Source organism: Rhinolophus hipposideros (assembly GCF_964194185.1).
Source record: "Rhinolophus hipposideros genome assembly, chromosome: 13".
In the NCBI taxonomy this organism is placed as follows: Eukaryota; Metazoa; Chordata; class Mammalia; order Chiroptera; family Rhinolophidae; genus Rhinolophus; species Rhinolophus hipposideros.
Window position 1 is genome coordinate 75,714,922 of NC_138059.1, and position 20,365 is coordinate 75,735,286.

Genomic DNA, 20,365 nt, shown 5'->3' on the forward strand with positions numbered 1-20,365 from the left:
TCCTTTGAAAAATGTTTTTCATGAACATCATACCTATTTTCTAATGCGTCAGAAGTATCCATTTGTTTTTCTCACTGATAATTCATCTCTGTTCCTATTAAATGAGCTATTTTGTTCATTCACAGTACAGTTACAAAACGTTTACGAGCTGTCAGGTACTGTGCTTCGTGCTGAGGATACAAGATAGGAGCAGTTCAGGCAGCTGTTACCTGATGTGAAGCAAGTGTGCAGACGCCCATCACAGTGGGTGCGTGTGTCTGGATGTCCTGATTCTTGCTGCAGGGAATGACCCTGAGCCATCAGAGACAGGGTAATTCTAGCCCAGCAAGAACCAGATTCTGCAGAGAGCGTTCAGGGAAATAAGGATGGTCAATAGGCTGAAGTGCAGAATCCCCAAGAGTGGTGGGCGATGAAACAGGAGCGGGAGGTGCGGACACACCTTTCATGATATTGCTGACAAACCTAAGGGTTTAGGCCCGAGTCCTAAGTGCAAACTAATCAGCCACTATCTTTGGCAGAGCTGTGAAAACTCATGCAGTGTTTTGAAAAGACCATGCAAGAATTAGCTTGGAATTAGGGTGGAGAACATGGGGTAGAATCAGGAAGGTGAGTGAGGTGGCGAATTCACTGATCCAGGGAGGCTGGAGGTATTGACAGAGATATGGAGAAAAATAAATGAATGCAAATACATCTGAGATCCTGGTGGTAGAGCTTGGAAAAGGATTGGATGTGGGGGTGGGTGGGAGAAGGACGCGTCCAGGCTGAAGTCTAGTTTTTAGCTTGTGTACCTGGCTAGTAGCACTGCCTGGGCAGAGAGTGCTGGGGACGACCGGGTTTGAGACGGGAAGAGCCAAAGTTCTCTTTCAGACGATGGAGTCTAGGCTGCCTTTGAGGCGCCTAAGGAAATGCAAGCCAGCCTGTGGTACCCAGGCCTGGAGCTGAGAGGTGAAGTCCAGACGGGGCTAGAAGCCTGTGGGTGTCAGTCATAGGCAGAGAGCTTGAATGATGGCGTCTGTAGGCAGAAGATCGCCTGAGGAGGACAGGGGACCCAGCGCGAGCTGTAAGGGACTCCAGCTCTTGGTAACGTGTGGAGAGCATGGAGCCAGTGAGAGTCAAGAGTCAGAGGAGGCGTGGGCAGAGGGTGCAGAGGGGATTTGGCGAAGTGGGGAGTGAGCAGGACTTGACCAGCATGGAGCGGTCAAGCGCCATGAGAACTGAAGTTTCCTTGCCAGAAAGCGAGGAGAGGAATGTCACCTTACAAGGTGCACACCGAGAAATGCAGTTCTACAGCGTGCGTGGGGTTTCTGGGCAAAGACAGCAGATGTACACTTACACTGAGCTCTGCTGGCCTGAGGCCCCATGAAAAAGACTGAAAGGAGATTTGTTTAATGGGAAATGTATAGCAACAAAATGTGGAAACGGAAAAGCAAACGGACATGTGGTCGCTGCAATCTTTACCAACCCGGGGGGGAAAAGGTCTTTGCATGAAAAAAAAGAAAAGAAAAGAAATTGTTAAAAATAAAATTGGGAAAGGTTCTTTGTAGCTCAAAGATGAGTGAGCTCAGGAGGCTGACAGTTTTCCAGCCTTTGCGCAGCTGACGTCCTCTAGGTGCGTCCAGCACAGTGACCTTTCCGAGGCGGAAATCGAGCATTTCCTTTTAAGAATCTCTGTATATTTTTACCCAGATGAAAAGTCCTATCTCAGTAGGAAGGGCTGGCTGTTCTGGGCTTTCATGAGAAATGAAACTCCAGCCGTTGGTGGTTTGTCCCTGGCAGCACCTCTGTCTGCTGTTCAGAGAATGGAAGAAGCAGCTTCCGACCATGCAGCTTGAACTCAGGACAGATACAGCCTGTCGTCATGACTGTCCTCCTCTCTCCTGCTGCCCGAGCCCCAGCCCCCTATCCATCCTTGGGTTTAGCTAGATTTCTGTGATTCGCTGTATTTCCGGAACAAGCACCAGAGGTCAAATTCCATGGGGTCATTTGAAAGCCCTGAGAGTAGCTAAAACCGGTCTGACTGGAATTTCACAAAACCACTGGGTTGTCAGCTCATTTTCCCTCCTGCAGGCCTGAGAAGCTAACTTACCCACATCACCATTTTGTGTTGTGCGGAGGTAGACGTCTCGTGCCCACGCTGACATTCCCTGTGGGCTGGGTTGTGTTCCATACGCCTGTGGGAAGGCTGACAGGAGCTTTTCGCAAGCTGAGTAACAGAATTCCCAGGGGGTTGTGGTCCCCTTGCGCAGTGACTCTGGGAAAAGGTCCAAAATTACAATATAGGTAGTTTATAGTTTTCTTCCAAAAGTTACTCTTCAAACAAGCACATCCTGGAATACATCTTCAGGGATAGTAAGAAGAACAGACGAGTCCCAGCACCCCTGAGCCTGTCTCTTCCTCGCCTCCTGCACCTACCTGTCTTTGGGGTCTGTGGTGTTTATCTCCTGGCATCTGTAGACAATTTCATGTCAACAACCGCAACTCTCCTCTCTTCTTCTCACCGTGTACTTAGCCTCTTGGCCTCCCCGGGCTCTGTATTCGTTTCACTAATGAGACATCACAGTGTTTTCATGTAGGAGAGTTCTTACTGTAAAGGAGGAGGAGAAATAGCAGTAGGTCTCAGAATTCATATCTGGGGAAAACATCATTGATTATTTTTACTATACTATTGATTACTATAATTACTATGTAGGATTTATCATTAAAAATTGCGTTTGCTTCAGGTAAAATGTAGGGGCTAAAATCATACCATGGGGGGAATAGTGAAACATCCTCTGAAGCTCAAAAAGGCAGGGACTTTCATCCTGAGCATTTCATTATAATCCTTTTAACTATTTCCAAACATAAAATGAAAAAAAAAATATCTTTGGCCTTCGGAGCAAGCACAGGAAAAGATTTTCCACAAGGCGTATTTGCCATCCCATGTGTTCCTTGAAATGGTCTTTTATGGAGTGTGTTTAGGAAGGAGAACAGGAGAAGCCCGTGAGGCCTGAGCCTTAGCGTCCTTCCCTCTCGGCGAGACTTGTACCGCTGCTGGCAGAAGGGACCCGGGCCCTTGGAAAGGCAGCTCCCCTAGACGGCCCATGTGCTCCCGACAGGTCTGCAGAACTGCACACTCAGGCGTCCAGGGCAGAGGGACTCGCCACCCCTGTCTGGGCGGCCAGGGGCAGGACTGAGGTCAGAGACCTGACCAGTTCACATGAGTCTGCTTGTGGGGTGTCAGAGGTGAGACACTATGGCACTGAGGTGACCACTATGGCTCAGAGAGGAGTGTGTGAATAGTTCAGGCGGAGGTCATTAAGGTGGTGGCTGGGACAGGAGGGACGAAGCTCCCTAGAAGCTGGGTGGGCCCAGGAGCTGCTGGCACCCGCCTGGCAGCCATGTCACTCGTACTTTCTAGCCATGGGCATGGCCCTGCCAGGTCCTGGCACCTGGCCTGACCTACCTGAGCCACAGACAGAATCTGTGTGACCTCCTCCTTAGCACTTTAGGCCTGTGGGCTGTGAGCAGTGAGGGAGTGCCCGGCCCCAGTCAGGGCGAGCCTGCGAGTGGTCAGGGCTCAGGGTGCTCTCTGTCCTCTGTGCTTCCCAGGGCCCTGGCGAGGAGCGGTAGCGAGTGGAAACATGCTCATTTCACAAGTGTGGAAACTGAGTCACAAAGTACTTCGATGCTTTATTGATGTCATAAAGTTAGTGAGATTTAAACCTAGTGATTCTCATGTGAAACTTTTTAATTTAAAGGCTTATGTGGTCCAGTATGGGACATGTTACAAATATGCAATTCTGAATTGCATCATGGCACAAAATCTTCCCGTGCTACAGGCATTTGGTCTTTGAAACAGTTGACCTCTTCAGAGTTCAGCTGTGGACCAGCAAAGGCTGGAGACTTCCAACTCCTCTGATAAAGTTATTTCTAATTTTGTTTTAGGCAAATGAACAAATAGGTGTCCAGAGATGAGTGTGACATGAAGAACACATCAAAGAAATTGCAGACAGGAGATGATATTAAATGCTGAAACTAATTAAACACTGAAAGCAGAAGATGAATGGTGCATAGCAAAGTTCTGGGCAAGGGAAGTTCACACATTTTTAAATACACTCTATCGTCATCAGAGAAATAGATGGAACTGTAATTAGGAAGCAAAGGAAGTTGCAGCCCATGTCAAACAAGGGATGTTGGCCTTTTTAGGAGAGTGAAATATATGCAAAGATGAGCTAATACCTTTGAGAACAGGAGGCAAAAGTATTGGTGGACTTGTGAGTGTAGGTAGATTTCTGAGGGTCCACAGGCGTCTACGTAGGAGATCAGCTGGTTTTTCCTAAACAGCCCCCTAGTGACGCTGATCTGGCATTTTCATTCCTGGTGCATTGCCTCCGGAGACCCACGTTCACTAGCCGAACACACCAGGTGGGGCCTGTGTTCGAGCTCACGTCCTCTCTCGGCGGACCACCTCTGTGTCCTGACCACATCTGCTCCATGCTGGAAAACTCAGGTGTATTTGAACTTGGGAAAGTACACGTCTACCCTGATGACTGTTCTTTCCAAACAGATTTGTCTGTTTCACCATTTCTACATAGTTTCATAAGAGTTATAATTATTTTTTTCAAATTCTAAGTAGAATTTTTATTGGATTCGCATTAAACTTGTAAAGTAATTTTGAGAGAACTATCTCTTGGTAACATTGTGCCTTCCCATGCAGGTGCATATCTGTTTCTAAATTTATTCAAGCTTCCCTTTACTTCTCCTTACGTCACTTTATAGATGATTTTATATTTTTGTAGCTTTTATAAATGCTCTACGTCTCCATATTCCTAGCTTAAAATTTGTGGCATGTTGGAGAATGATGGATTTCTGTGTATAGACTAACTGGGTTAGTTGCCGTCTTGAGTAGCTGCTCTGTGACATGCCATTTATCTTCCTTTGCCGACCTCATGAGCTTGAAGGTGAAGACGCATTGCCACTTCAGTGGCAGAACCAACCCATCTTATCTGCAGTGTCGCGTTCTGACTCACCTCCCATCTTTCTCATCTGAACTTGGAAGCTATACTATGTGCCTGTTGTATTACATAAATTTTGAGTTTCTACTTCAGTGCCACAGATAATGATAAATTATGACTCTGCACCTGAAAATCTTACATACTAGAGGAACAAGGTAATTTTTCACAATATCACATATGACTTTTAAAAGATTAAGTCACAAAATCGTACAGACTCGTAAAACATTAACATATTCTTTATCTATTTTTATTGGAAGAGAAAAAAAGCAGTGATAATACAACAGTGAACACATAATGTACTTAATTGCCAGTACATTGATATAGGCCATGAATAAACTTGACATTCAAAACAGAAATCTGTTAACTGAGTGGTCAGATAAAACTTCAGAAGAGGTGAGCCTCAAAGATGGGCGGGGTGTTAACAGAGAAAGGAGAAAGAAGAGTCTTCAGGGAAGGACCTTTCTTTCACCTTTTAAAGCCAGCCGTTTGGGGGCTGGTTCTGTCAGAGGCTCGCATTCGCGTCCCGAAGTGATGGCTTTTGTTGATGGAAAGGGTCAGCTTGGCCACATTACACCTTATTTACTGTTTCTTGAGGAGTATGCAAATGGCAGGCAGTGATCTTGCAAATAATCTTGAGTTGAAAGGACTTAAAAAAAAAACCACACTAACCAATTCCTAGACTGTGATAGTTAGAGTCTTGGTGATCACTCTGTTTCCAGGCATTCCCATCAGTCCTGCCAAACCTGGGACCCCCACCCCCACCACAACCAGAGAGAAGATGAGGGCAGGAGCTGCAGTGGTTACTGTCATGCCCCTGTGGTTTTCAGTAGCTGTTCATTTCCTTTATGGAAACCTTTGTTTTTCTTTCTTAAGTTGCTGACTGGAGCACTTATGTTCTTAGTGGAAGTGGGGAGTTAATTTTCAACTGGTGAAGTGTGAGTACCAAGTACACACTGTATGTAGACAGAAAGCCAGTTTGCGTCACCAGGCGTACAGATCTGAACCACACTCGCCGTCATGCTCCCTGCTCCCGAATAGCTGATATTTGGCACGTTAAAGCTGCACAAGGGAGACAAGTGAGAACAGACATTTCTGGGGGCTCCGCAGCGCAGCATGTGGCTCTTTCTGTCGTGAGGCTGACGCTGGAGGTGACTCATTCTTTGCATGTAGAGGGAAACATTGAAACTGGGCTGTGCTGTATTCCTCAGGTCTGACAGGCATCAGTTACTGTGAGGTCGAAGTTGTGTTTTTCCCTTTCCTGTTTTCCATTGCAAAAACACTATGTCTTAAGGATCAGTTTGCCAGCGCCCTGATTGAATAGTGTATTTACAACAGAATGAGTGTGTGGGGCGTCACACTGGTCCTCCTGTGTGGCCCCAGGACACCCGGTGCTGTGTGATGTCCCCTTTGGAAAGATTAGTTCTGTGGCCAGCCGCTTGTGCCCGAGCACATGGCCGGTAGCGCCAACAGACCTGCAGGGTCACAGATGTGGGGTCTCGGCTGTGGTGCGGCTCAGAAGTGACCCACTCCTAGAGCTCCGGTGTCTTGGACCAACTTCCGTCTGAGTCCTGTTATGGGTCACGTTCACTTTTCAGGACCGCCCAGTGCCCTGCACGTGGCCTAACTTGTCAGCGTGCGAGGAGGTGATTTATTTGTGCGCGCAGGGGTCCGTGCTGGCTGTGTGTTTTACTCTGTGAGATGGAACATCTACGCACGCAACCGCTTAGCTTTTGTTTTTCAACCAAATGATAAGAATGCCATAATACCGCTAGCGTTTATTGAGCAATGACCACTTAGTAAAGACTGGTGAACACCTTTCGTATCTTACTGAATTCTACCATTTTATTTGGTAGGTTCTGCTTTGTTCCTGTAAATGTCTGAAAAAACTGAGGCCAAAAAACAGTACAGTAACTCACTCAAGATCACAGCCAAGATGTGGACAAAAATCTCAAAGTGTCGCCCTGTGAATTTCTTCCTAGCTCTCCTTGGCTTGAAGTTACCATGGTTTCTAGTCAGTTTTTTTAAAAAATGACAAAAGTCATGATTGGGTGGATAGAAGAGAAAATATTTTCGGACTTGTCAGTTGTTATAGTTACCTCCTGCTGGGTAACAAACTTCCCCCCAAAATAATAGTCATTTCATGCAGTTTTTGAGGGTCGGAAACCCAGAAGTTATGTAGCTGAGTGATTCTGACTCAGGTTGTCATGAGGGTGTAGCCAGCAAATCTAGCCCACACTCACGGGGAGAAGAATTAAACTCCACTTCTTCACGGGAAGAGGATCAAAGAATCTGTGCATGTATCTTTCAAACCGCCGAAGCAGTCAGCTTTTTACTCTGGGTGTGGACATGGAGTGGGGGAAGAGAATCTTTATCTGCTTTTCATATTAATATCTGCCTCCATTAAAAGAAACCCAGTTGGTTTTTAAAACTCTGACCTGCATGTCCGTTCCTTGTCTTAGCAGAGTGCCATTAATGCTGAAAAGTACTGAGAGTCAGTTGTGTTTTGCCTGTAGAACTGTGCCTCGGGCCACATACACAAATGGGTGTTTAATGAGCAGTGTGACAAGCATGTGTGACAGGGTGTGACGAAACACCTTCTCTGTGTTTGAGTTAATAGTAAAGATGGCTATTCTAAAACCAGCTTTTAAAGAAGTACTTCGGGGGTACCAGCTTTCAAAGAGGGTTCGAGTTTACACTGACTGAAGCTGTCTCAGCATGACTGCGTTCAGTCACTGGGACAGCAGGACAGCCTGCTGGGAAGGGAAGGGGCCTCCGGAGGCTCTTGGAGCAGAATGGTGCCATGCAGAGCTTGGAATGCACTTGTGGGAATGGATCCGAGTACACACAGTAGGGACAGGAGCTAGGAACACCTCGCTCTGTCCAGTTGACGTGGACGCTGCCGGAGTACACGGTGTTGAAATTGAAAGAAGATCTGTGGGCAGAGTTGCTGGCAGAGGGTGGGATGGAAGTCACGTAATGGTGGCAGGGAGGTGACATGAGCAGATGTGTGAGGGACAGTGCACTGTGGTCGCGCCCGTCACTTTGTACTTGCCTGTCACCCTGACTGTCTTGAGGTGTCTTGTGCAAGGGCTGGTTAAGGCCCCGGGAAATGTTTGAATACATAACCTGCTCGCAAGAGAGCTGAGCGTGTGTGCCCAGCATGAATCAGCTGGAAGGGAAGAGGGGTGGGGTGACAGCAGTCCCTTCCTGGACGGTGGGGGCACCAAACTGAGTGCCCACGCAGGGCACTAGGAAGAAGGTGACCAGGGAGCAGACTCACGGGATTGCCACCGAAGAACCTGCCCAGGGCGGCAACATACCGTTCTGAATGTAGCAGCTCCTGGAGGGAGACTGCCTGTCTCCAGTCCCCCGGGCTCCACCAGTGCCAGAGGCAGTCAGGGCCCCGCAAGGGGCCAGATGCGCGGTGGCCAGCAGGTGAGGGCGTGGGGGGCCTGCAAAGAAGAAGGGTTTAGCTGCTGTAATCCCAGTGCTCGTGTGAGTCTGTGTTTTGTATCGGGGGCTGTCTTTTAGAAAGCTGCAGGCCAGCATCAGCTTTGCTCACAGTTGGGTTTTTCCTTCGTCCATTAGGTTGCAACTTGTCTACGAAATGGCTTTGTCTGTGATACATCTTGAGGTCCTGATTTTCTGTTCTGTTCTCTCATTTTGAGAGCTATAACTAAGATTGTAAATGTGGCAGAACATGGCAGGTGCCGCCGAGCAATATTCTTAGAGTATCTTAGAAACAGATTTCCATGCTGGTTCTATAAAGTGTGAGGAGGACAGAGAGACATCGTGTAAGTGTCATATAAAGGGCATTGATGCCATATTCAGGTAACTGTTCTCAGTTCCAAGTGCTTTTTTCCCACATAAATATTGTTAATAATGACGGGGATAGATAGACCCTGATTCTCTCTTACCACGTCAGGAAATGCACGGTACTGGAAGAAAGAGGGACCTACTGCTATTTCCTTGTCAGTTGTGCCTTTGAGTTCTGCAGAGGTCACTCATTTACACGAACATATGGGAACTGTCCTCCCCCAAACTCTGCAAATCAGCATAAAGGCAGCGGTGTCTCTGGAAGAACAGTGTCAGAACTGGGAGAGAGTCACCTTGGGTCCCCGGCCTGTTGCTTGCGAGGGGGTGCCCCAGTGAGCCTGTCGTTCCACATTTGTCAGCTGTGAACAACTGCACTTCTTTCCTCGGCTGTTGTGAGGGTGACGTGAGGTGTGTGTGCTGTATGTCTAGCACTGTCTGGGGCCCATCTGGGGAGTCAGAAGAGACTGGTTCTCCTTTTACTTCCGGGTCATGCCCAAGTTTCAGCCTTTGTTATTGGAAAACACTGCAAAGCATGTGGTTGGGAGCTTTATCCAGATATGATGGGTTGTTTCTTAGAACAACCAAAACATTTTGTTTCTATAAGAAAGAAAGAGAACTCAACAGAGCAGCAAACTACTCATCTAATAAAAGTTTGGAAGGTTCATCCTCCAAAGGAAACCTTCAACCGACAGGCTCCATCCTGATTCTTTGAAGTGTTACAAGAACTGTAGCACTCCAGAAACTTCCCTTCAGGGAAAGGACACAGGCTTCGGGTGGCCTGTGAAGCCCAGTCAGTCGCTGAGGCGACTGGCTCGTTCCTGGGAGAACGCCAGTCTGCTGGATGCACAGGGACGCGTGTGTGTGTCCTGCGTGACCGACCAGGCTGCCATTTACAGACTGATAACAGTCAGTCACAGAGCCACCCAGACCCAACAGGAATTCACTCCTCAGTACAGGGCAGGGCTGAGAGCGGAGCACGGCTTCTGGTGGGCCGTCGGCTCATTCACATGATGGACACACACTGTCTGCAGCGACAGAATGCGGCCTCCTTTCCGTCCTGGGGGCAGACTGTGATACGTCGTGGTGCATGCTGGGTATGCCTTTCTAGATTCAGAAAAAGTCAGAATTTTGTAACATATCCGGCCCCAGCAGTTTCAGTAAAAGAAGATTGAGTCAGCATGGCTCGATCAACATACAGGGTATGTTAAACAGATTCCATCAGATTGTCCGACACCATTGCCTGTTGGCATTGCCAAGGCACAGAGTCTTGCACTGAAAAACAGAACACCCTCTCTGTTCTTTGAGAGGCTCACTGCATTTCAGAGAGCAACAGGCACATCAGGTGTCACAAGTGAAAATGAAGCCCCAGTGCCCTGGGGAAATATGGGTGGCCTGTTAGCCCTTCAGCACAGACGCGGACTCTCGTAGGAGGCTGGCTGCTTGTGCAGGTGCACCGGCTTCTGCCCAGTCAGGAACGCTCCCACTAGTGGGCTTCGCTCCTGAGAGCAGTCAGGGCAGCCTCCTGGGACCCACGGCTGGTGCGGTCAGACGGCCGTGAGCTTGAGCCTTGGCTTGAAGAAGAATTCCTTTTGCTGTTTGCTGGAGTTATAGGAGAGGCTGTGTATTGTCGCTTACATGCTCGGTATCCTGTCTGGTGCAGTCATCTGTGCTTCCCTAGGCGGTAAAGAGAACGGCCTTTCAATTGTCTCCTACGTCTGGAAAGTCTCTGTAATCACACTACCGTTAGGAAAAGCCCATAATCACACATGTCACAATGGAGCTGTATTTTAATCAAGCCTCGGGGTTTCTTATGAGAATAGACTCAGACAGGAAGGAAGTCCAGGGCCCACCCCAAGGCCCTGTCTCTCAGCTCCCCACTTCCACCCACCATCACTCAGGACCCCAAATCTAAATTACAAATATAACCTTGTCTGTAGACCTGAGTGGTACTAGTACCTGTGGATTGAAACCAATATTCCCCCACGTCAGTGAAATCGAACATTATATGAACCATTCAGGAGCCTGTAAAGCCACAGAGCCCTGAAAACTGAATAGTTTCAATGTCTGGGGCCCACTGGGGCTGACCCCTCCAGGAGGCCTCAAGTTCAATGGAAGCAGCAGGTCCTGGGGCGTGCTGGTCCGCACCAAGGTGACAGAGTCGGTAGCTGCTCAGCTCAGGCTCCCTCAGGCCCCTGGCCCTGTCACACAGAAGCCAGTGTAATTCCTGCTGGTCCTGAGCATTTGGTGTCACAGCCACTGGGCATTCATTTACCCCAGACTCGTCAGGCTCCTGCAGGGGGCAGGCACTCAGCCTGGTTCCTCACCTCCCTTCCCACCCACAGTAGTTCATCTGTTTCACCCCGACAGCCCCTTACGTGGCACAGCAAACATTTATGGAGGACTGATCTGCTCAACTCCTCTGGAAAGCAGATGCCCCGATGGAGTTAGGGGTGCAAAAGATTGTGGCAGGCGGGGTGGGGGGGAACTCCTGGAAGGGACGAGGGGACAGGAAGCAGGAGGAGAGGGAAGAATCTTCAGAAGGTGACACAGGTCTGACACCTGGAGAAAGGCATAAAAAGCATGTGCCAAAGCCCCACCAGGCCAACGGGGAGCCGCAGAGCAAAGCCTGCCCATAAGACAGGCCCCATGTCATATGGAAATGGCTCCATTCTTTAGCCTTGGAAATGGCTCCATTCTTTAGCCTTCACCGCTGCCTGCGTGTGACCAGGACAGAGATGGCTTGAGCAGGACATTTTGTGGGCCTGAATTCAGTCACAACTCACTTGTAAGCTGCTGCTGCTGGAGGCTGTTAGTCAAGTCGTCTGCCCTTCTCCGAAAGCCTTCACTGCTGCCGCAGGACCCGGTTTACACCGAGGGTGATTCAGGAACGTGCAGCGTCCACAAATCCATCCAGTTCAGCTTCAAGAGATCCTGTCTCCTAAGTCTCACAGGTTTTCCAGTCTTTCAGAGTCCAGTCCCAGGTGTCCTGGGAAGGGAACCACCTGACGTCCTCCTTATCTAATAACGTAGCAAACCATAGTTGAGAGCTTGCTAAGAGTGAGAGGGTGGGACCCCCAAAATTCCAAGCTGGAGAAAGGTGAGAAACTCCGGGACAGAAACATGTGCAGTAAGGGGCTGTGACCCCACCAAAACAGACTGCCTACACCTGGCCCTGCTGCAGTGTGTGACCTGCTGCTCAGATCTCATCTGTGTTTATGTGACATTATACAGCACACCTGGTCTTCGTATGTATTTCCTAGGCCCTGCTTTGGCCCAGAAAGGTTGACAATGTACTCCTTCATCGTAGGAAATAGTAACTTAGGTACGTCCTTAGTCCTGCCAAGTTTAATAACAAAGCTAAACATCATTGTTCCTAGAATGTTCTGGAAATATTCTGAGATCCAGGTTGACAGAGCATGGGAAGGAAAGCAGACATTCCTTCCCAGAGTTCCACACTCGAGGATTTGAAACAGAGTGCTTACTGGGAGCTTTGAAGACCACGTTCGTATTGAAAGAGGTGCTGTGAAGGCACCCTCTCTCCTCAGAAGGAATGGAGTTTACTTAGTGTTTTTACATTTTCTTTATAGAATCATGTCCTTCATTTCATTAAGAAAATAAGTAAGTGAAGCAACTGACCTCAGTCTTTATCTACTGGAAATGGGAAGATTCAAGGGTCTTGTGAAACATCAGGATGATTACGTCACAGTGACCGTAAATCTCCCCATGCTGGTCTGCTTGAAGACCGATAGCAAGGAGAGAGGGTAGCGTGGGCCTGAGAAAATAGCGTCTCATTTGGGAAGAAGAGGAAAAATGGTTCTCCCCACCCAGAGCAGGATGACTGGTAAACACAGACTCCATCTGTTGTGGGGTAGAAGCTGAGACCCATGTTCCCATCTCCTAGATTTGAGGGAAAACTAAGGGCAGTGAATGGACTTGCCTAAAGTCACACTGTGAGGTCATGGCCAAGCCTGCCATCCAACACAGAATCGCATCCTCCTAGAGGATTAAAACCATGATTCAGGATTGGGTAGAAATGCTCAAATTAGATGCTTTCCGTCCAGTCTCTAACTGTAAGCACAGAGCCGCCTCTGAGCATAACTGAGGTTATGGCTGTAACCTTCCAGGCACAGGATTCTACAGCGGTTGCCATGGCAAAGAGGTACAATCTAAGCCTCTGATGAAAGTGAACCTTTTGTGAGACGCAGTAAGCTTCCTATCAGACGCTCATCACGATCTCAGTCCTTTCGTCTCCTGCAGCACCCCACGCCTGGAGCTGGTCATGGTTCACATACTCACCAAATTAATTCTGCTCCATCCATTTCGTGACTTTTTTCAGTAACATAAATGTACTTTAATCATTCAGAAGATTTGACTGTTTTGATTTCAGTTATGAAAAGTAGATTGATAGTGAGGTTCTAACTTATATTTCTTTCTTCTAGAATATAAATTTTACCTTTCACTATTAAGGTTTTTGAGTGTTTGAGTCAATATTGAACATAGAAAACCTGTCTCAAATATGAAAGGAATAGAAAATTACAAACGAGATAACTGGCAGCCTAGAGCTATTAATTCTAGCATAGGTTTTGATAAATCTTCACCTGAAGGCTGTAATTGTTTCTGAGAAAAATCCTTGAGGCTGATATCATTTAAGTGTCTCTGCTCAAGAAAAACTGAATTTCAGAAATTATATTGCCTCTTTGCTACTATCAGCTGAAAGAGAAATTCGGCTGCAATTCAGATAACATATTCCCTCCTTTTAACTGCCCATTTTCTGCCCTGAAAAGCTTACCTGCCAGCGGTGCCCTTGCGGGCACAGTGTTATAACCCGGAGCCTCTGACCGTCTGAGCTCCATGGGGCTGGAACTTGCTGTTTCTATCCAGAGATGTGTAACACCGATCCAGAATTGATCAAAAGGCTTTTTGTGTTTTAAACACTGTTCCATAGGAGGCCACAGGAAAAGAACACCTCTGTTCTAGCCTCGTCTAGGAGAGGTCTGTGATCTTGAGCGAGTCACCTTAATCTGTGTGGACCTCATTTTGGAAATGAGGAATTTGGATTCACTGTTCCCTTCCAGGCCATAATGCATTGTCTTCGGTTAAATAGCTGATTGTCTATGAAAGTCAGTGACTTTCTGATGCTGACTTTTGTTTTCCACATCGATAGACTATAGATATCTGTTACTATTCTTAATTAAATGTGTCTCATGCCAAATGAGACTTTTTAGTGATCATATACATTTAATGGAAGAACTAGAATGTTCCTTAATAGTAAATACTGTGTGTATTTAGTGTTTGCCTAAAACCTCGTTTGCACCCCTTTTATGTTTTATGTGCGTTAATGTAAGGTCAGTGTTTGTGAATTACACATTTTAGTGTATACAACTGCAAAGGCAGGCACTTTTATTTCCTCCTTTAACACACCGTACACGGCTATCTTTACAATGGGAGATTCAGTAAATAATAAAGGTACTGATATATATATATTATATTGTTTCCTTTTCAAAGTAAAGACTAGTCAATGAACTGGAAAGTAAAACTTCATTTAAAAAAAGATGTGGTGAGAGTCATTTGAAAATAGAGGTTTAGAATGTTTCCTTTCTTAATGTTTCTCGGTCTTTATTATTCTTACTTACTGTTCATGAATTTCTGTATCTTACTGTGGTGAGCACACTTAACATGAGATCTCCTCTCACGTGTTTACCTACACAGAGCAGTCCTGTCCCCTGTAGGTACAGCGGTGCACAGCCTCGTACACTGAGACCTGGAGCCCCTCGGTCAGTAACTCCCCATCCCTTCCTCACGTCTGGACCCTCTGAATGTGACTATGTTAGATGCCGCATATAAATGGAATCAGGCAGTCATTGTCTCCCAGCATTTGCTTATTACACGTGTCATAATGACCTCAAGGTTCGTCCGTGTGGTCACACATTGCAGAATTTCCTCTCTTTAAAGGCAGAATGTGTTCCACTGTGTGTGTGCACACCACATTGTCTCCGTCCACTCCTCCAGCTGGGACATGGAAGTTGTGTCTGCTTCTTGGCTGTTGGAAAGAGTGCTGCAGTGAACAGGACGTGCTAACCTCTCTCCGACATCATTAGTCTTTTGTGTAAGCACTCAGAAGTCACCATAGATCTGTGTTTAATTTTTGGACAAACCTCTGTAACAGCTGCATCATTTTGCATTTCCACCGACAGTGTACGAGGTTCCATTTTCTCCACATCCTCGTCCACACTTGCCTCTTTTTTTTTTATAATAGTCGTTCTGATGTAACATCTCATTATGGTTTTGATTTTCAGCTTCCTGATGACTAGTGGTATTAGGCATTTTTTCATATGCCTGTTGTTCACTCATGTATCTTCTTTGGAGAAATATCTATTTAAGTCCTTAGTCCGTTTAATCAGGTTATTAATTATTTTGCTATTGATTTGTAAGAGTTCATTATATATCTTGGAGATTAACCTTTTATCAGATACATGGTTTGCAAATATTTTCTCCCATTGCGTTGATTGCTTCCTTTGCTATACAGAAGCTTTTTCATTTGATGTCATCCCACTTGTCTTTTTGTTTTTGTTGCCTATGCTGTTGGTGTCATAGCGAAAAAAAATCATTGTCAAGACCAATGTCTTGACACTATTCTTCTGTGTTTTCTTCTGGGAGATTTCCAGTTTCAAGTCTTACATTAAGCCTTTAATCTATTTTGAGTTGATTTTTGTATATGACATAAGATCAGGGTCCAAATTCATTCTGTTAATTGCGGAGTTGACTTTTTTTTCTATTTTATTTTTTCTATTTTTTAATTGTTTTGTTAGTTTCACGTGATAGCAGTCCATTTTATTTATTTATTCATTGTTTTATTTATTTTTTAATTTTATTTTATGATAGCAGTCTATTTTAAACTGATTAGTTTAATCACATACCAAAACTCTGCACTGTAACTTTTCCCCGTACCCACATGTTATGTTGTTGTCACAGTAAACACGCATTCATATTGTGTATCTTTCAACATGTTAGTTATGGTTATAACCTTAATATTTGTCTTTTAATTTTAATCCTAGAATTAAAAATGATTTACTGACCATCATTACAGTAATACAGCGTTCTATATTTGTCTATATATTTACCTTTACCAGTGAGTTCCATACTTACTTATGCTATTGTGTTGCTGTTTAGCATCCTTTCATTTCAACTGGAAGAGTTGTTCTTTGGGTAACCCTAGAGATGTTGGGGTATGGGATGGAGGGACCAGCTCTGTCCCTATGCAGGTTAGAGGATGAGAGCTAGAATTTTTCATTTTTGCTCTGTGCTGAGCAGAGGCCAGGATCTATGGCATCTACCAGCCCAAGCCACCATCTCGCTTCACACCGGGCACCACATTGTGCCAAGCCTGTCAGAGCTCCAAGACTGTCCAGACAGAAGCCAGTCCTCTGGGGAGCCCCCTCAAAAAGTTGGGGTGCTATGTGTACAAACCTGAGAGAGGCTGGGAGCTAATGGTCGCTTCTTGATCATACGGTGCTTTGCTGGGGCCAGGGTCTCTGCTGAGAAGGTGTCCTGAATCTCCCTGTTGGCTTCAGGGAGTCTGCTTTCACGTTTGCTCAAGGTGCAGGAGCCTTTCAGTTAGTTTTTGGATTATTCACAGGGAAGTTGGGACTTGTTGCTCAGTCAGCGTCTTTGTGGGGGCCGGAGGGCTCCGGGGTCCTTGCTGTCCCGCTGCTGTCACTCACCTACTTATTATCTTCAGAGTAGGAAACTGGAGTCTGATTCCAAAGCCCATCCTCTTCCAAGCACACCACAGTTGCCTCTTTTCCTGAAACTTCCCCGATTATTCTGATACAAAGCATACCATTAATGAGCTGCATGTGGAGAAAAGGAATGAATTATGTGCTTACAAATGCCAAGGGTCTCGCCTCTCTCCATGTGTGTCACACACACATGCACATTACAGTTTTTGTGCTATCAGTAGTTCAATAAATATTAAATTGAAACTAAAATATTCTTTTATTAATAAAAAATACTTAAAATAATAATGCAGCGTATTCAAAAACACAGGAAAATGAAGTCTGTCAAACATAATGGGACTTAATCTGTCAGAGAGCTAGTTTAGTGATTGTATGTAACACTGTAATTTTACATTTAATTCCACTCAGTCGTTCTGCTTCTAGGAGTTTGCCTAAGGAAATAATTTAATATGTGTGCAAAGAATATTCATCATATAAAGTTTCTGATTTTTCTTACTATAAACAATCTAAATGTCCAAGAATATGGGATTGGATTAATAAATTAATGTAATGGAACAGACCACTCAGCCATTAATAATTATATTACAAATGGATATTTGTGGACATGAAAGATGGATGTATTTTTAAGTGCAAACAGCTGAAGCACATGCCATTGGGCACATACAAAAGGGAAGACTGGTGCTCAGACTGTCACATTGAATTCAGAGGATTAATAGCTGAGACCCCCCCCCTCCAATCACCCAACAGTTAAGATTTCTCTTTATGAGAACTGTTGACAGTTCAGACGCATAGCAGTCCCTAAGAAACCTGACTTGAAAGCAGTTGTCATGCTCAGGGTTTTACTTTAAGGAATCCTAGCCCTGTTCTAGCTCGTCACACCGACATGTGGACATTCTGGCTTTCCAGCCACACAGATGAAAATAGTCATGAGGCCGTGTTGCCACCTTGCACTGCTGGAATGTTCTTAAGACCTGAGAAACATCTGTTCATCTCCTTGCTAATATACATGAAGGACTAAACTGTATTTGAAACCAGAGGCAGAATCTGGCTATTGGATACCACCTGTACATGTTTTTACTGCTTTCTTAGACTAGTAGAAGTGGGTTTTGTCAGTCTCTCAAATTCCAGGTTTTGTTCAAAGCAACATATGCCTTAAGCCAACATATCAGTTGGCTTATCAGGGAGTTCAGCAAGCAAAGATTACAACCAACACACTTGTTGAGAATAAAAAGGGCCAGGCTTTGACCTTTTCCAGCTTGTTACCTATTGAATTTTCCATCTGCTTGTTTTGTCTTCCTAAGGAACCTGTGTGTATCTGAGAGAACGAGCAGGAAAATGGACCTGTGCCTCCTGGGTCTGCAGTCCTAAACCCTGGGTCCAGAATAGGGGAGGAAAGAGGCTGACAAATGGCCCAGAAAGTGAGCTGAAGACCAGCAGTCTGTTCAGAACAAAGTTGTGTTTCTCTCTGTTGCAGAGCCCACGTGAGCAGGAGGCTGGGCAGCAGCACGCACTGCCAGCAGGGGTAGGACGCCGGGCAGGCAGCTGGTGCCAGGGGGCGGCCAGGGCGCTCCAGCGAGTCTCCAGCTGGTCCCCGTTTTGCAAGACCCTTTAAGCGATTGTGGGGAGCTGCCACGAGCTAGGTTTCATTCTGGGCATTCTGAAGGTGGAGATGATTAAGACGTGTTGCCTCCCTTTAAAGAGCTGGCCGGAGACGGGGGAGATGAAGTAACCGACAGCTTACAGTGTGAAACGACAAATTCTGTTCCGCAGGCAGAGAAAAGGAAGGGTGTTGCAGGAACACAGAGGGCAGGGAGCCTGCCTGTTCCTACGAGGAGAGGTGGTGGGTGTGGGGCAGGGAAGGCTGTACAGAGATGGTGCCATGAGCTGTTCTGGGAGGATGAGCAGAAGCCACAGGGAAAGATCTGTTTTCCTCCCCAACGGGCGGGCAGCGCATAAGAGCAGATCTTCATAATCAGCCAAGAACGCGTAATTGTGCAGAGCCTTAAGCCCGCCCACCAGCCCTTTTAGTGTCAGGGCCTCAGCATGTCTGCCACGTGGACCAGCTGGTTGTGCGTTGCCCAGTGTCATCTGGAGTGTCCCAGTGAGGACAGCAGACTCTGCAGAGCAAGATGAAAGTCTCAGCACGATAGTGTGTAACTTTGCTGTGATCACACAGCGCCGTACAGCCAGCCGTCCATACACCTAAGGCTAATGTCACCAAGACTGCGAGCAAACACAGTGAGTTCTCAGCTCGCAGGCGTTTCTCTGCAAACAAGCAGATATCGGTGAGCCTCTGTGTGGGCCAGAGAGGCCTGCAGAGGTCTCAGCATGACCTTGGTGTCTGACTTCAGTGACTGCAGTGTTTCAAGTGGGTAACTGGAAAAAAGTTTCATTCCCATAGTGCTGCCAGGACAAACGCTTAACATTTAAATGCGAGCAGCAGGAGGCCGGTGTGGGGCTGCATTGCTCAGTAGGTGGGCACGTCTTTCACTTGCCAGACTGCCCACAAGCAGCTGTAAAGCGCCCGTCATTTGCTTTGGGTCAGTCACGCTGCACACCAGTCGCAGTGACTACTTGCAGAATCTCTGACCACGTAATTATGTCTTCTCCTCATTGTAACCACTTTCATTTCAACATATGCTCTAGAAAATGGAAATGACTGTGGGGAAAGAATCAAGAACACCTTTCTTCTATCACATTTCCTTTTCATCTCAAAGGAAAGCTTTACTCAATTAAAAAACAAAAAACTGAGAAATAAGTTTCACAGAAACTTATTTTCACAGAAAATATTTAGCAAGCTATTTGATCAAATAAAATATTTTGTATAGTTTTTTAGCTTGAAGTAACTCACCAAAATGCCTTATGTTGTTATGAGCATGTAATGTTTTGTCTTATGGTTAGTTTCTTGGGTAGAATTTAAAGGTATAAAAATTTTTTATTTGTAAATAAGACCATTAAATATAGTTGATACAAAAATTTTCTGTTGTTTACCTGCAGAAAGTGAATTTGAAAAGAGACTGATGATTGATTGAAACCTTTTACAATTTCAAATTGGGAAGGAAACTAGGTTTTCTGTGACATTCTGCTAACAGAAGAATTCTCAAGTAAAGTACATTAGGAGGCTGCAGGTCCAGTATTCCCGGCTTTAGAGGTGATGACAGCACAAAATATGTGTAAGCTGGAATGTGCCAAAGTTGTTTAGTCTGAGTTGTGAGAAAGCCGAGACCTTGAAAGATAAAATAACTAAGTCTTCTCAGTTTGGGCACAACTGTCATTAAGGTTCCCCAGCACATTGTGTCCCCTGGCATTATCTGTCACCACTGTTCTTTTCAACCATGAAAAACATCATTTTGTTTAGCGGCAAAGCCACATAAATTTGTCCTTCGCTGAACTCATATGTACTGTTCCCAGCCGAGGCTCTGAGTCAGGCTTAGCTGGCTGTTCCAGCACCAGGACCGGCTTCTGGCACCACTTCACCCCATGCTGCTCTGGTTGTCTTGTTTCTTGGTTCTCCCTGAAACTGTGGAGGACAAGCGTCCGCAACCCAGACCGTGCTGGGCAAGGGTAACTCGTTTCTGTGGAGATGTCGCTTGACCTGGGGCCGATGACATGCCCGGAGCGTCCAGTAGCTGCGGTGTTGTACTGCAAGTGACAGGCACATGGAGTTCAGGTGTCCCTCCCGAGGGAGGGACAGAGCACATTTACAAAACTGTTTAAATATTCTGAGCCCAACACATGCTGAATTGTGAGATAACTGCATGTAATTATTTCCACTTCAGTACACTATAGATGAGGCATAATAAATACATGGAGAGGGAA

The 20,365-nt window shown here is 46.1% G+C and overlaps 1 protein-coding gene across 3 annotated transcripts in view; it reads left to right on the forward strand.

Annotated features, from left to right (window-relative positions):
• NECAB1 (N-terminal EF-hand calcium binding protein 1) overlaps window positions 1-20,365 on the forward strand; it is a 71,555-nt gene that overhangs the window by 32,913 nt on the left and 18,277 nt on the right. The window lies entirely within an intron of this gene.